Source organism: Euprymna scolopes, chromosome 10 (assembly GCF_053919585.1).
Source record: "Euprymna scolopes isolate OS-2025 chromosome 10, ASM5391958v1, whole genome shotgun sequence".
In the NCBI taxonomy this organism is placed as follows: Eukaryota; Metazoa; Mollusca; class Cephalopoda; order Sepiida; family Sepiolidae; genus Euprymna; species Euprymna scolopes.
In genome coordinates, this window is record NC_136491.1 from 71,015,825 (window position 1) to 71,033,739 (window position 17,915).

At 35.2% G+C, this 17,915-nt stretch overlaps 1 protein-coding gene across 1 annotated transcript in view; it reads right to left on the minus strand.

The window, feature by feature from the left end:
- Window positions 1-10,623, minus strand: part of LOC145286094 (uncharacterized) — a 164,646-nt gene extending 154,023 nt beyond the window's left edge. The window contains exon 1 of the mRNA XM_080134774.1: window positions 10,531-10,623. The gene's annotated coding sequence lies outside the window, so the exon portion shown is untranslated. The remainder of the gene's footprint in view (window positions 1-10,530) is intronic.
- Between the last annotated feature and the right edge of the window lie 7,292 nt (window positions 10,624-17,915).

Genomic DNA, 17,915 nt, shown 5'->3' on the forward strand with positions numbered 1-17,915 from the left:
CTTCCCATCGTCTCCGGCCACTTGACCGGTCAGTGTATGGACCCTTCAAAACAGCATACAACAGAACCATGGATGGGTGGCTACGATCCAATCCAGGAAAAACAGTAACAATATATGAAATCCTAGCTCTAGTGAACTAAGCCCAGATGATTGCCATGACACCATTGAACATTGCTGCTGGATTCCAAGCCTCGGGCATTCATCCATTTAACCGGGACATCTTTAGTGAAATTGACTTTTCCCCTTCTCTTCCAACTGACCGTGAGCAAAATGTGGCTGCAGAAAGCCTTGAGGCAAATTCTACTGTGGAAGATGCAGGACCATCAGGTGAGGTTCCTGGAGCAGTCTTGCCCGTGCACAGTGATGATGTCCGACCACAAAAACAGCAAGAAGATGATCTTATGCAACCATCCGCATCTGGGTCTTGTGTTTCATCTAGCTCACATGATGTCATGCATCGTCCATACATTTCACCATCTGTAATTCAGCCATTTCCGAAAGCAGCACCAAGAAAGGCAAGAAGAGGTGGTCACAAAAAGGGCAGCTCAAAGATTTTGATTGACAGCCCTGAACGACAGAAGCTGATAGCCCTTTCTGAAAATAGAAAGAGGAGCCTATTAACAAAAACAAAACAGTGTTTGTTCAATGCTGGTGGGAAAAAGTCATGTCCCCTGAGATCTAAAACCCCATGTTCAAGTGACACTGATGATTCAGATTTTGAATTTGATGATGTGTCATCAGATAGTGATGGTGATATTGATCTGGATAGCCCAATAATCGAAGGTAACTTTGTGGTTGTCAAATGTGCTGGCAAATCACGAACTGTGAACTATATTGCCCAGGTTGACACTCTCAACGGGGAGGACTTTGAGTTTGAAGGTGTTTTCCTTCAAAAAGTTGCTGGGAAGGTAGGAACGGACAAGCCTGTGTTTGTTCCAAACCCAAAGGACGAAGTGGGTTTCAATGCAGAAGATGTTGTTTACAAGCTGCCACAGCCAAATAGTGTTGGCAGTTCTGTCCGTTGTTCTAGCCAGCTCGTTTTCAGCTGTGACTTGTCATAGTGGCAACTTCATTAACTTACTTTCAGATATATGTTTCAAATTTTGTGCTGGTTCATTCGCTGTAATTAACATTTCTACTTCATTATTATAATTTGTTTTATAACCACAGCAACAATTTTGGGCTTGTTCTTTCTTTATTTGCAACACATTTTTGCGTGGCACAACTTACCCCTGTGTAGCACAACTTACCCCAGAGGTTGGATCAACTTGCCCCATGGTCGGGGCAAGTTGAGCCATTTGATATGCATTTTTGTAAAGCACATGGTCGGTTTAGGTGTACTAGCAGAAAACTGCAACTTGTTTCAAAATGTTCCCAAATAAAAGAATTTTATAATAATACACTTATCTTTGCAAAATAATTAGTCGTTTGGGTTCTGAAGAGCCAAAATGGAAAATTGGCTCAACTTACCCCGACTTTCCCTACTACTTGCCTCATGGTCGGGTCACCGGCGACTAAACTGGTTCCCCCACCCGACTTGTTTGATGAGGAGGGCGGCTAGTCTCCCTGAAGGATTAAAAACAAGACATTCCAAAGGGCGAATGAACTTTTTCTCTGGGTCAACGGCTAACTAGCACCGTGTATATTTGTGTGTGTGTATATGTGTATTGGGGTGGAGAAGGCTCCCGTAAGCTGTGGTGAAGGCAACCTTTCTAGGAGAAGCAAATCTTTGATTTAAAAAACCATAAAGCGGAAGACCATTACCCGCATTAAGCTGGTCTGCAGTTTAATTTGTTGCTGGCTATCTTGCTCTTGCTTGTTGCTGGATCTCAACATTTTGAACCGAGAGAGAAACTTAGCTGTCGTACAAAGCTAAGACTCTGTAACATCATATTTGTATAGATACTCCCTCAGGCATTTAGGCTCATGGATTTTAAATGTCTGAGGGAGTGGCACTCGTCTGACAAGACGTTGCAATCATCATATATATATATATGTGTATATATATATACATGTGTGTGTGTGTGTGTCTCTCTCTCTCTCTCTCTCTATATATATATATATATACACACACACACACACTCCTATAAAGAGGCAAAAACAAATCGTGAGCTGAACGTTTTGGTTTCGATTCTCGGTGGTGGCGCACAAGTCTTTTTTTTTTTTTTTTTTAACTTTTTCAATCATTACTACGTATTGCGTCCAATCTATCTATATCTATATATCTATAAAAGTGAAAGTGTCTGTGGGTCTGTCTGTGTACATTTCCCTCCACAATATCTCTGTCAATTTTCAATCTACAGACTAGAAATTTGATATACAGTGAATCCGTTTTCGGCCAGAAATTTGTCTGTTAAGAGGTCAAAGTTCAACGATTTGACCTTTGAGAACTCTACCAAACTCCTCCACCTATTTTGGGTCGAAACACTTGAAATTTTAGATATAGGTTCCTTGGACATGGGTCTAACTTAATAACTGGATTTGAGCCAACAATAAATGTTAAGGGGGTCAAAGTTAAAAAAAAAATTGACCTCTGTGGTCTCTACCAAATTACTCAGACAATTTCTGGTCTAAACATTTGAAATTTTACATAAAGAGTATTCAGAGATAGGGAAAGCTTTTTAATCAGTTTGTGTTGAAAATTTGAACTTCCAATATATAAATGTATGTATATATATATATGTTTGCATGTTTGCCTAAAACTTTCCACAGAGGTGACGGATTTTCACAAGATCAGTATCGTTTTTAAGCTCAACCCTTCAGATGACAAATACCGAAAAATTGGCTGAAAACATTAATTTTTTCACCCTCAAGTGGGCACTTTGCTACAGGGAGGGTCGCTTTTTTTACCGATATTTTTGGAAGTAATCCCCTCTTTTCGATTGTCTAGCATTGATATAAACCCACGTCACTTCATGTTTGGTGGTGTTAGTAACAGCAAAGACCTCAGGTTTTTTCTTCATTCTTTTCCTCCTCGCGGTACGGGTTCGAGCCTACATTCCTACTACTACTTTTTTTTTTTTTTTTGCTCAACATACACCTCCAAACACCCGGGCAACACCGGGTTAAAATACTAGCATATATATAAAAGTGAAAGTGTCTATCTGTCTGTGTGTGTGTCTGTCTGTCTGTGTACATTTCCCTACACAATAACTCTGTCAATTTTCAATCTACAGATCGAAATTTGATATACAGGGTACTGAGATTTGGGAAAATCTTTCTAATCTGTTTTCGGCCAGAAATGTGGCTGTTAAGGGGTCAAAGTTCAACGATTTTAGTTTTGAGAACTCTACCAAACTCCTCCGACAATTTTGGGTCTAAACACTTGAAATTTTATATATAGGTTCTTTGAACATGGATCTAACTTAATAACTTGATTTGAGCCCCAAACAATAAATGTTAAGGGGTCATAATAGGGGTCAAAATGAAAAAAAATTGACCTCTGCGGTCTCTACCAAATTACTCAGACAATTTCTGGTCTAAACATTTGAAATTTTACATAAAGTGTGTTCAGAGACAGGTGAAGCTTTTTAATCGGTTTGACCCAAAAATTTGAGCTACCAATATATAAATGTATGTATGTTTGCATGTCTGCCTAAAACTTTTGACAGAGGCGACAGATTTTCACAAGATCAGTATCGTTTTTAAGCTCAACCTTTCAGACGATAATATAAAAGAATTGGTTAAAAACATTAATTTCTTCACCTTCAACTGGGCACTTTTCTACAGGGAGGGTCGCTTTTTTCACCGATATTTTTGAAAGTTATCCCCTCTTTTCGATTGTCTAGCCTTAATTTAAACCTACGTCACTTCCGGTTGGTGGTGGTCGTAAGAGCAAAGACGTCACGTTTTTTTCCCATTCTTTTCCTCCTTCGTGGTACGGGTTCGAGCCTGCCTTCCTACTACCACATTTTTTCTTTTTGCTCAACCTACACCTCCAAACACCCAGGCAACACCGGGCTGAAATGCTAGTATATATATATGTATATATATACATATATATATATATATAACAGATACTAGCAATTCCGCCCGGCTTTGCTTGGGTCCTATGTAATGTTCATATTTTCTTGTGCATATGTATATATTAAAAAGTGTGAATATGTACGGTAATGCCTTTCTATATAATAGGCCTCCTTAACTACCATAGAGAAATATTTGTAGAGACCGCATAGGTCGAATTTTTTTTAACATTGACCCTAATTTTGACTCCGTAACATTTATTTTTTGGGGCTCAAATTATATTAAAATGTTGGACCCATGTCCAAGTAACCCACATCTAAAATTTCAAGTGTTTAGACCCAAAATTCGTGGTGGAGTTTGGTAGATTTGTAAAGGTCAGCTCTGTAAACTTCGACCTTTTGCCAGCCAAATGTTTCGCCCAAAAACTGATTAAAAAGCTTGCTGCATGTCTGAATATTTTTTTATGTTAAATTGAAAATGTTTGACCCAAAATTGGCTTAATAGTTTGCTAGAGACCGCAAAGATAAAATCTTTTGGACTTTCACCCCTTGAAAGGCAAATTTTCAGCAAAAAAACGATTAAAAAGCTTGCCCCATGTCTGAATACACTTTATGTAAAATTTCAGATGTTTAGACCAAAAATTTGAGTAATTTGGTAGAGACACGCAGAGATCAATTTTTTTAAAAAACTTTGACTCCAATTATGACCCCTTAACATTTATTGTCCTGGTCTTAAATTAAATTATATAGTTAGATACATGTTCAAGGAACGTATATCTAAAATTTCAAGTGTTTAGACCCAAAATTGGCGGAGGAGTTTGGTAGAGTTCTCAAAGGTCAAATTGTTGAACATTGACACCTTAACAGCAAAATATCTGGCCAAAAACCACTAAAAAGATTTTCTCAAATCTCAATATTCCGTATCTAAAATTTTGAGTCTGTAGACCAAAAATTTGTTATTTGGTAGGGAAATGTACACAGACAAACACACAGACAGTTAGACAAACATTTTCACTGTGTGTGTGTGTGTGTGTGTGTGTGTGTGTGTGTGTGTGTGTGTGTGTGTCGGTCTGTGTACATTTCTCTACACAATAACTCTGTCAATTTTCAGTCTATAGACTCGAAATTTGATATACAGGGTATGGAGATTCGGGAAAATCTTTGTAATCGGTTTTCAGCCAGAAATGCAGCTGTTAAGGGGTCCTTTGAGAACTCTACCAAACTCCTCCACCAATTTTGGGCCTAAACACTTGAAATTTTAGATATAGGTTCCTTCGACATGGGTCTAACTTAATAACTTGATTTGAGCCCAAAACAATAAATGTTAAGGGGTCATAACAGGGGTCAAAGTTTTAAAAAAATTGACCGCTGCGGTCTCTACCAAATTACTCAGATATATCTGGTCTAAACATTTGAAATTTGACATAAAGGGTATTCAGAGACAGGGCAAGCTTTTTAATCAGTTTGGGTCGAAAATTTGAGCAACCAATATATAAATGGCAGTCATGACCGATGTATGTTTGCATGTCTGCCTAAAACTTTCGACAGAGGCGACAGATTTTCACAAGATCAGTATCGGTTTGAAGCTCGGGCTTTCAGACAACAAATATCGAAAAATTGGCTAGAAACATTAATTTCTTTACCTTCAGCTGGGCACTTTTCTACAGGGAGGGGTCGTTTTTTTCGCCGATATTTTTGGAAGTCATCTCCTCTTTGATTGTCTCGCCTTAATTTAAACCTATGTCACTTCCGGTTTGGTGGTGGTCGTAACAGCAAAGACATCACGTTTTTTCCCCATTCTTTTCCTCCTTCGTGGTACAGGTCCTACAACCACTTTCTGTTTTTTTTTTTTGCTCAACCTACACCTCCAAACACCCGGGCAATGCCGGGCTCTCAGACTAGTATATGTATATATATATATATATATATATATATATATATATATATATATATACACGAGGAAAATTGATGATGAAAATAAAAATTGAATAAATTAGAATATTTATTAATCTATCAAAAACTTAAATCAGAAATTATAGTAAATAACAGTCCTTAATCTATGAATATTCAAAGATAGACTTTTTTCCTCAAAGGATAAACATTAGTAAAAAAAAGCATCACTGTCTAGCATGAGTTTTATATATAAAAAAAGCATAAATTTGAAAATACATAAAAAAGTCATAAATTTGAACATATAAAAAAGTATAATATTGAAAATATATAAAAAAAAAAAGCATAAATTTGAAAACACATAAAAAAATATAAATTTGAAAATATAAAGAAGTATAATTTTGAAAATATATAAAAAAAAGCATAAATGTTAAAATATATGAAAAATAAACCTTTTGTGAAACAATAGGTATTTTAAATGAAATAACAGGTCAATAAATCAATCAATTAACTAATTAGCTAGTCAATCAACGAATTAATTAAATAGTAATTCGTGCAATCAAAAGAAGAATCTGGAATCTAAGTATGAATAGATTACAGTGTAGTACAAAAGATTTCATTAAAATCTGCAAAACCAAAAAATTAATAAAGTTATGCAATGAAAAAAATTAATAAAGTTATGCAATGAAAAAAATTAATAAAGTTATGCAATGAAAAAAATTAATAAAGTTATGCAATGAAAAAAATTAATAAAGTTATGCAATGAAAAAAATTAATAAAGTTATACAATGAAAAAAATGAATAAAGTTATGCAATGAAAAAAAATAATAAAGTTATGCAATGAAAAAAATTAATAAAGTTATGCTCACTAAAATCCTCAATGAAAAAAATGCAATCCTAGGTGTAAAGGGATTATCATAAAATCCAAAAAGTTAATAAATTCAACGAAATTGCATTCTATAAGTTACCAAATTAATCATAAATCTAATCTGAGGTGTAAAAACATCTAAAATATAACATGTTCATAGTGAATCAATTCATAAATAAACTAGCAGAACCCATGTACCGGTGTTGCCCGGTGCAAATATGACACAAAGCTAGAACAGCTAGGGTGATCCCCCCACTTCCCCAAAACGAAATAACCTTTGATTATCTTGTTCATTATCGTATGTCAGTCATAAATTACTGACTATAGATAAACAGCAAAAAAATATATATATTAACACAGAATTGAGATTGTCGGACTGACTTCCTCATCTTGGTTGTTATTGTCACAACGTTTCGGCCGTTTTGCCCCCCGTCCTTCGTCAGATGTTTTGTATCGAACTGGGGAACCGTTTGTTAGGAGTCTCGAACCCAACCCTTTATTATTATTATGGGGGTACCGTGTTCGGACTCCAACTAGGCTTTGGGACATAGTTGCTGATTCTCTGGTTTGAATGTTACTTTTTTCACTGCCTTCGTTCAGGATTGAACTCAGCACCTTTGGGTAACTGTAAACTTTGATACAACGTCTAGGACCACTCGGCCATATGTCACTAGGACAATTCTTAGTTGGTTTTTGTTAATGTTATACCTATGTTGTTATTCAAGGTTTTCTCTCTCTATCAGAGATGTCCAAATTGCATTCAGCTCTATGCTTGGTTTGCTCAGTAGGTTGTTATGTCCGAGCATGTGAGCTGTTTCTTTAAGTTTTCTCACTTTCCAGTGGGTCTCTCTGTTTATTATTTTTACTTCATCCCATAGGGGGCAATGGTCCCCCCTCTCCATCCAGACATGGTTGGCTATACCCGATTTTTCCGTCTCCCCTTTAGTTACCGCTTTTCGGTGTTCTTCCACCCTTACTTTAAGGGGGCGGCATGTTTCACCCTTGTAAACCTTTCTGCAACTGCATGGGATGGAGTATATGCAGTTTTTGGTCATGTTCTCCTCCATGCGGGGCTTCACTCATACCAGGTGTCATCTGAGTGTTGACTCGCTCTTGAATACCGTCCTGATGTTGTAGGGAGCACATATTCTCTGAATCTTTTCAGAGATGCCTCGTATGTATAGTAGGCAGACCGTTGGAGGTTTTTGGGTTTCATTCTTCTCTCTTATACTATTAACACGTCTGGTGGATAGTATGCTATCGGGGTAGTTGTTACAAGGGTATTCTTCAACCTGACCATTTCTTGGTGGTATGTAATGGTGTCGCTACTTATTGTCTCTGCTCGATGTTGTAAGCAGCGTGCGATTCCATGTTTGATACTGTATGGGTGAATGGAGTTGAAGTTTAGGTATTGTCCGGTGAAGGTAGGCTTGCGATATACGGATGTCTTAAACCCATGCTCTGTGCGTGATATGAGTATATCAAGGAAGGCCAGTTGGTTATCTTTTTCTTTCTCCATTGTGAACTGTATCGATGGTCTTATTGAGTTCACATGGTCTAGAAGAGCCTGGATGTCTTCCTGATGGGGCCAGAGTATGAAGGTGTCATCAACTTATCTTAGCCACATGGGGGGCTTTAAGGGAGCTGAACCTAAGGCCATGTCTTCGAAGTATTCCATGTATATGTTCGCCATCACTCGTGATAATGGCGAGCCCATAGCTAGCCCCTCCTCTTGTCGATATAGGTCAGTACCCATTCTGAAGTAGGTTGTTTCTATGCAGAATGTTAGCATTTCCATTAAGTTTGGCAATGGTACACATGTGCGCTCTTCTATGGAGAGGTCCGCAGCTAGTTTGTCTTGAATTACTGCTAGTGCCTCACTAGTTGGGACTTTAGTGAACAGGCTAACCACATCTAGGCTTATCATTTGGTTTGTACTGATGGGTGCTCCCTTGATCAGTTCCGTGAAGTGGGCAGAATTCTTTACATGTGTTGCTGACTTGCCTGCTAATGGGTTTATTATATCCACAAGGTACCTGCTCAGTGGGTGGCATGCTGAGCCTCGGCAGCTCACTATGGGTCTGAGTGGAATACCGTCTTTGTATATCTTGGTGGAGACCGTACATATGTAATAGCTTATTGTAATGCTGGAGCAGCTGTCTATATCTTATCAGAGCGATGTGTTCCTTGTTTTTGGTAAGGATTTGTAACAAATAAAAAATACAGACAATTACTATTAACACAGAACTCAGATAGATGGTGGTGTTTGTTATTCTTAGCTTAAGAAAATTATGAACACTGGTGGCAGTGGCCAAAATGAAAGCATCTGGCTTCCACTGTCTTACATTGTCGGGCTGTGGCACTGAATGGAATTTACTAGTCGCCATTGTTGGTAATTAGTATTGTTTTAAAGCAGTTACTTGCCTTTACAACTATCACTGTCGGTGCATGGTGGACAGTACTGATCAATATTATCCAGTGGCAGGCACTGTCATCTATTGGCGGTTATGACTGCTATCTGCAATAACTGGAGGATGGTGATCCTTTAAGGTTGTTACTGTCAGGTTATAGCACTGGCAGACACTGGTGAGCACTGTCAGGTATTGCTGTATAAGGCGGTTACTTATGGGTACTGGCTGCCTAATAACTCGTTGTCACAGTCGTCAAGTTTCGGTGAATGGCAGTCATGACCGATGTAAAGTTTGCTTCATTGATGCAGATGTTATATTGCAACATGTGTTTTGTAAGTATGCAGAATATGGATTGTACCATGTTTTATATATTATGTTCAAGTAAACTTATACTGTATACGGTAGGTATTGTTTAATTAATTGTTTGGTGCCTCCCATGTTAAGACTAAGATAATAAATAATAACATTAGTATTTCAGCATGGTCCGTACTTTGCATAAGTGCCCATGTGTAAAATGGTATGTGCCTGAATGCTATCCGGCATGTTTATTTATGCACATTTTGTAAAAGTATATTGTCTCTAAGAAAACTATTAATTATATTTGTTTTTTGAAAATATTTCTTAATACACCCAATTACGTTCTGTTAATGAAGATGAAAACCTTGCCTATAGAACGTTATTGATGTATGTTTAAAAAAAACAACTCGAAATGAATTCTAAAGCATTTAAACTGGCGAATCAAAAATTATACTTGAGAAAAACCCTTTATTCAATCGATAACATGTCCCTTAAACATCCCTGTAATGAAAAAGGGACGAGAGATTCCGTCTAGTAATCTTTTATTCAATTAAGAATTCTACTACTCGTCTATTTGACAAGCGAAAATGTACATTTTTATAGCTTGGATTATCAAAGAGGAGATAATCCATATTCACAACAATCCTGTAAGAAATTACGTAAGTTTTACATAAGAGAAGAAGAAGAAGAAAAAGAAAGAAAGAAACGGCAGAAAGAAAGAGTAGAAATCCGCAGGTCTGCCAGTCATTAAAAAAAAAGGGTCTTTGTTTACGTACGGACGATGAAGTATAATTGTATGGTGAAGAAGATGAAAAAGATGAAGACGTTGAAGAAGACTAAAAAGAAGAAGAAAAAGAAGAAAAATTCAAAGTTGAAGATGTATCAATAGCCCGTACAGTAAACATCTGGTAAGAAATTGTGTTTAAGTTTTACGTAGAAGAAAACAAAAAAATATGGAGAAGAAGATAAATAATAGCGTATCGGGTAAAATTTCTGTAAAATTTCTGTGAGTATGGTTCGAGGTAGATATTCTGATAATCAGAGTTATATTGCTGTTTGATTGACACTACCTTGTTTTGCGTTTAACCATTCGAAAACATACCTGAAATCGATAATTCCTTATTCTGAGAAATGCAAGCAGACAGCTAATGGAATTGGCTGGACTTTTTGAAGGGAGCGTTCACTATTTTACAAACTGAAAACGAAAAAGCTTGTGTCAATTGTATCTATCAATGGAGCAAAACAAACAGCAAAGTAGTAAAATTTGCAAACAATGTACAGAACTTCTTGGTTAAGATGGGATAGTGAGAGAAAAAAATAATTAGGGAGAAAAAATTGTGCTACCTCCAGTAACTAAGACATAGTTTGGATTGTGACGCTCCTAGGAATTAATATGATTTTAATATAACAGATTAATGTGACTGCAAATATGTGCAAAAGTTATATAAGATAGTGACTGATAGTCTGATCATAATGGATTTATATGTGGCGTTTGTGTTTGCCAAACTATGTTTTTTTTTTTCGTTAGGAAATAATTGTTCCTATTTTATTATATGTAGAGATAAAATAATTTCTATGTCATAAAAAAATAAAATAAAACGCTTCCTACAAGCCAAAAGTAAAAAGATAAATTCAAATGTTAAAAGTTTAATTAAATGATTTAAAATCTGAAATCTCATTTATTTATTTATAAATTGGTTTTTACAATGTTTTTCGATAATTTAATCTTTTATATATTTTCAAATTTATGCTAACCAGTGATGCATCTTTTACAAATGTCTGTCCTTTAATGAAAAGAGTCTATCTTTGAAAATCCATGGGTTAAGGAGTTTTCTTTATTATCATTCATTGTTTGAAATTTTGGTGGATTAATAAATATTGTAATTTAAATAATTCTTACACTTTCATTATAAATTTTACTTGTTTTATTAACTGCTTTGGCTTTGCGCGCGCACACACACACACACCTATATATATATATATATATATATATATATATATATATATATATATATAAAACGAGAAAAATTGATGATGAAAATAAAAATTGAATAAATTACAATATTTATTAATTTATCAAAAATTCAAATGAGGAATTATAGTAAAGAAACGTCCTTAACCCATGGACTTTTAAAGATAGACTCTTTTCATAAAAGGATAAACATTAATAAAAAAAATTATCATTGGCTAGCATAAATTTTAATATATATATATATAAATAAAGCATAAATTTGACAATAAATAAAAAATATGCTAAGCTTTTCATTATCTTGATAGGCTCTAATTTTAAGATAATATTTATCTTTATTTTTGTTTGTGTGAACTCTTTGCAAAAAAAATTTTGGTTGCATTTATGACTAGCTTTCATGTAATGCTGTTTCAATTAATGCCAATACCAGCAAAGTCATAGCTTTGTTATAATATTCATTTGCTGACATCTTTCTTCTGATAAGAAGAACGCATTTCTTTGAAACTCTGTGGATTAAGGAAATTTCAATATATCTTATTTGAGTATCCTGTCGAATAATAAATTCATGTAAAATACATTTTTACAGTCTTAAATTTGTATATATATATACATATATATATATATATATATATATATATATATATTTTACATAGGCATCACCACTTATCAAGGCCCAGAGACCACTCGAGGATAAGGTTAAGAGTGTACAGTAGTCAATTGAACAATATAATAATTGTTAGTAATGGAAATTCGGTAAATTTGTTAACTTAGGTGGAACGGCTCATCAAAAACTTGTTTACGTTGGACTTGAAGACAATCAGATTGTAGTCAGCTGAAAAGCAGGAAAACAGAAGACAGTTCCACAGGCGTGCAGTTCTAAGAAAGAAGCTTTTTTCATGGAATCTACGTTTAGGTTTAGGCACAGATAAAGAGTAGGGGGAATTATTGATAGTGTTTACAGCTAGACGAGTGTTTCTTGTAAAAGTTTGGCGAGGGGACACCATAGATTGAAGCTTAATATATATATATATATATATATATATATATATATATATATATATATATATATATTCAAGGTTAATTATTTTTCAGAGGCAAAGTAACTAATGAAGTTTCAAAAGGTTAATACAGGAGTGCTCAGTACCGAAGTAGGGCGAGATATACTTTTTATTTGTTTGTACATAAGCATTAATATATCGTTACACATTCATGAGCATGTTTCGGTCAGCTAACTATAGACATCTTCAGGCGATACAGCTTATGTGAAAGCAAAGTATTTCAGGTATTCAGCATCATAAGAAATTATTATCAAGAGGTCCCATCACCTGTTATTAAAAATAGAAGTAAAGAATAAAATAAACTAAAATTAAAATAAAAAATAAAAAGGGAAATTACTTTTATATATTGCGGACTATTATCCTCATCTTTGTTAGTTGTTGTTACACAATATTTCGGCCAACTATTCCTCTGGCCTTCGTCAGACGGTAATCGCGATGGGATAGGAACTCTGAATCTCCTAACTGCATTTCTCAGCGATCACTGCCATCCATAGTTATTGTGGTCTCACCACATTTTGGCCAAGTAAGCCTCTGGCTGGCTTTGGGTAGGATTGAAACCGCTATCTTCAGACAATTATCACCTGAAACCGTAGAGATTCAATTTCTCTATTCACTGCGCCACAGGCTCCAGAGAGTGATCAAGGTTGGATTTTTTTGGTCTTATAAATGCGGCCAGAAGCTTACTTGGCCAAAACGTGGTGAGACGACGACAACTATGGATGGCAGTAATTGTTGAGAATGCAGTAAGGAGATTCAGAGTTCCTATCCCGTCATGGTTACTACCTGACGAAGGTCAGAGGAATAGTTGGCCGAAACGTTGTGAAACAACATCTAGCAAAGATGAGGATAATAGTCTGCAATAAATAAAATTAATAAATAATACTCATCTCAATAATGGATTCCAATTGAATCATATAAAAAGGGAAATGTTTTGTTTAATTTATGGGAAGAAGACAAAAAATGGTGTGGATTATGGTCTGTATAGAAATGAAAAGGGAAAAGACGAGGAGGTTAAGAAACCAAAGATAATATATATATATATATATATATATATATATATATATATATATATATATATATATATATATTACAATAGAAAAATCCAAGCCTGATAAGTCATATGGTTAAGCTTAAACATGGAAATGTAAAGGACTAGTTGTTAAAACTGGAAAAGAAAAGGACAAGATATTCTAGTAAAAAATATAATAAATCTATAGCTTAAAATATTGCAGAATTAAGAATTGATTGTATAATGTTATAAATTGAATTAAAAAAAAAATTCTTAGTGCTGCAATATTTTAAGTTATAAATTTATTAGTTTTTTACTAGAATATCTTGTCCTTTTCTTTTCCAGTTTTAACAACTAGTCCTTTACTTTTTCATGTTAAAGCTTAACCATATTACTTTACATAACCACATTACGCATTTTTCTATTGTAATCCATGATTTTTCTAGGCTTTCAGTAAATCCACTTGTTCTTTGTTTAATTTCAGTCTTATTTTTTTTGCCCCCATATAAAACATAACATTCACATATGTAATAACAATGTACAGCACTCGCCTGCTTTCAATAAAACCCCCCAATCATCTCCCGTTCATTCTTTCATTCTCTCTGTTTCACTTGTTACTTCTCTTTTCGTAAGAGCGGTGAATTTGTAGCAACAGTAGTCACTGAAGCGACGTAGTTACTATGGAAACTAGTCATAAAACTCGTCACTCACTTCCTTACGTTTTTTTGCGATTTTGAACACCAGTAAATTCATTGTAACTTTTGTTTTTTATAATATAGCTGAGAAGGTGAGCTATAAACTGTAATAATTTGGTCGAAAAATAAGTGAGTGGTGAAGCTTTAAAGCAGTTCTAAATGACTAAAACTGCCACTCCCCGTCCATTTCGATGTATAAGGTTCCACCACAACAACTAAGTTGCTCGGAAATCCACACACATGATTTGTTTATAGTGGTGAAGGCTATGTGTAGAACCATCCACACTTTTTGGTATTATTGCTAACATCCGTTGTTGCAGATAACTGCCACAGGACAGAGTATACAGTAGACCGCAGGTTTTTAAATCAGAGTTACCTTCCCCTAGATGTATGTCTTTCCTAGTGAATTAATGCGCCTCCAGATACCAACCTGGAAATTTCTATGACTCGGAGCAGTATGTACAGTGCCTAACCTTCCGAAATGGTCATCCATACCCACCACAGTAATTGGTTTGGCTCCTCTAACTACACTGACACAGCTGGTAGCATCTCATATAACTTTTCTATATCCCATTCCTTGACACAGACAGTAATGTTCTCAACCTGTCTCCCAGATCGTGAGGACCAGGCTCAACGTTGCTTAACTTCAGTGAGAACCAGTGTGTCAATGTGATTGTGCCGTATATATATATAACCGTACTTACTCAGTGTTGCCCAAGTGTCTTTACTTTTGTGTTCGCTTTTTTTTTTTTTTCCCCCGTTGCTATTTTTGAACCTTGGTTGCATTTAATGAGTAATCCTCTTAAAAAAATAATCTATTTAATGTCACAGGAAGCAGCTGCGTGACGAAATGCACTGGAAACTTGAGGTATATATTTCTTTGGTTTATTTTATTTTTTTTATTTTATTTATTGTTTATTTCTTTGGTTTATTTTATTTATTTTATTTTATTTATTGTTTATTTCTTTGGTTTATTTCTGGAAAAAAATATGTTATTGCTGTTATTATTAAATGTCACTGGACATTTTTCAAATGATAACAAAATTTATTTTTCCAATATTTTATTTTTGGAATTCATAATTGAAAAAAAAAAAAGAATTCATAGGTGTAATATTAGAATTAAAGAAAAAAGAAATATCACTCCTTAAAGGCTCTCACACCCTACTAATCAAACCCAATGACTGTAGCAAAGAAAAAGAGATTCATGATTACCGCCACTCACAAGGGCGACCAAGATACAAGAAATGTCAACTTCTTCAAAAAATCCCCAAGCCATCAACAGATCCTACACACAACCTACTCGATTAAGCCTCATACGGCAATGCCACTAAAACCTAGACAACTAGGTACAACACACTTTAAACCTCAAGGGTTCAGGTCAGACAGGACAGCCACCCAAAACATCTGATTACTACCCCCCCCCCAATATACCTCTGTACATAATAATTTATAATTGTCATTTTCTTTCATTTAGGTTAACAGATGTCTCATTCTAGAGAATGTTTAACCCATCAGTGCAAAGACATCAGCTCCATCACATTTTTAATAAACTCTCCTGATATAAAAAAAGAAAAGAAAAGAAAAAAATAGGAAAGCATTGTAATATCTTAATAAAAACATGGGAGAAAATCTCTAGTGTTGCGGGAGTTCTGACCCCTGATCACATCCAGGTTTTCGCACTCTAAAAAACATACAAAATACGTTAGGAAGTGTTTTTCTCTTTCTTTAAGCAACATGCACCTTGCTATCCCACCGTGATAGTAATCAGTATTTAGCAAGGACCGATTACTTCCCACACCAAACATCACAACAGGTATTGCCAACTAAGGGAAGAGTCTATTAGGAATGTGTATGCAGTGTGATGATGCATAGAAACGAAACTTGTCCAGTGAGTTTTGAGAACATGTGTGGCATGAATAAAAATGATACGATGGACGCATAATATAAGTCGTAAAGTCACTCTTAGATCAAATGATCCCAGAAAATTAAATCTGGAAAATATAGGAAGATGTGTGCAGAATATGAGACTTCGTTGGTATGGGCACATTGAAAGAATGGAATGAGAGTTCTTGGTGGATGTAGAATAGTTCAAGGAGCAAGGTTAGTTGGCAAAGAAAACATGTGAGGAAGTGATAAGCATGAACTTGAGAGAAAGATGAATAAATAAAGATGTGGTCGGATGTACGACTGTAAAAGTAACAATAATTAAAGTTAATATTTGTTTTAGTAAATTTATATAAAGATATGTGGGTGGTATAATCTTTTTTTTTTTTTTTAGCTAATTTCTTAGCTAACATATGTAAATTCTCTACTTACTTATTACTTATGCATAAACTTTATCCACATCGTCTGTGTATATTGCTCTTTTCTTTATGCCATATTTTATTAAAAAGAAAATCAGCCGCGACACTCCACATTTTATCAGCAGCTGCTTGAGTCAGCATTCATCTTCACTTCCGGTTTGAACATTTTTTCCCTCCTTTCCTTTTTGGGTTCAGTTATTTTATTTTTAGATTAAAACAGTTGAGCCAGAAAGGTTATGAGGTCACTAAAATCAATGGGTCGCTTTCTGTTGATGAATTAGCATAACAAATGTTATGGTAATTCAGCAGTTCTGAGCTCTGTGTGTGTGAGAGAGAGAGAGAGAGAGGGGGGGGGAGGAAAATTTAGATATTGGCTGTATATTGCATAGGGAAAGGCAATATCAAAAGAAAGAATGAAAAAAAAATGATTCGTACAAAAATAATTATTTTTTATTTATAACTTGCTAAGACATTGAAATATAAAAAAAATAGTTGGTAGACTACAAAAGTTCAGAAAGTCTTAAAACGTTCCACGTGAAAAGAATTTGTTTAACTGTAAGGAGAATTTGAATAGACATATTCATTTCATAGATATTTCGTTTGGCACTTTTTTGTTTTTCAATTTCCTTAGCGTTTTGCTTTAGCTGGAGATGAGACAATCCACTGGATGCCAGATATTCATCCGCTGTTTCATACATTCCAACAAAAAGATTGTTATTAGATTCTAACCGTCCTTTTTAGTGCAATTGTCTGCATCTCTCTTGCACTTGGTTCACCAGGTATATTCGCCAGATAGTTTTTGAAATTATTTTTCACTAGCGGGGGTACCCGGCGTTGCCCGAGTGTTTGTTTCCGGGACGGGGGGGGGGGAGTTTTAAAAAATGTTATGGTAGGTAAGTAGGAAGGATCAAACCCGGAGTCATGAGTAAAAGTAGGAAAATAAAGTGTGAAAAAAAACAAAAAAAACATCTGCAACGTTAACAGTTCGGCCACCAAGAAAAGTCCATTCCAGTTGTTTAGGAAAAAAAAAACAAAAAAAAAAACAACTACGGTAGGTCGGCGCGAACGTGAAAATATAATGTGAATTGTCCAGCATGCTAACCACTACGCCACAGAGCACTGCAGCTTAGTTTAGTGATTTTAAATAACTTCACATGAAAGAACTACGAAGCCAAACCGGTGTTCTCTTCTCAACTGTTCCTTGTGAACGATCCCCAAACGGTGTTAAGTGGTGGCAGGGGGAGGAGGAATTTATTAGAGAGAAAATATTTTACCACTTCCATTGATCTTAACCGATTTTGGCCGTGACTTCTCAGCAGAAAAAGTATAGAAATCTAAGATTATCGAGGAATTTGAGAAATAATAAGCCTATAACACACCTCAGATATTGTTCTGCCGTTTGTGCATATTATATTTGCATGAAATATCTTGATTTTTAATCCTATTAATGTCA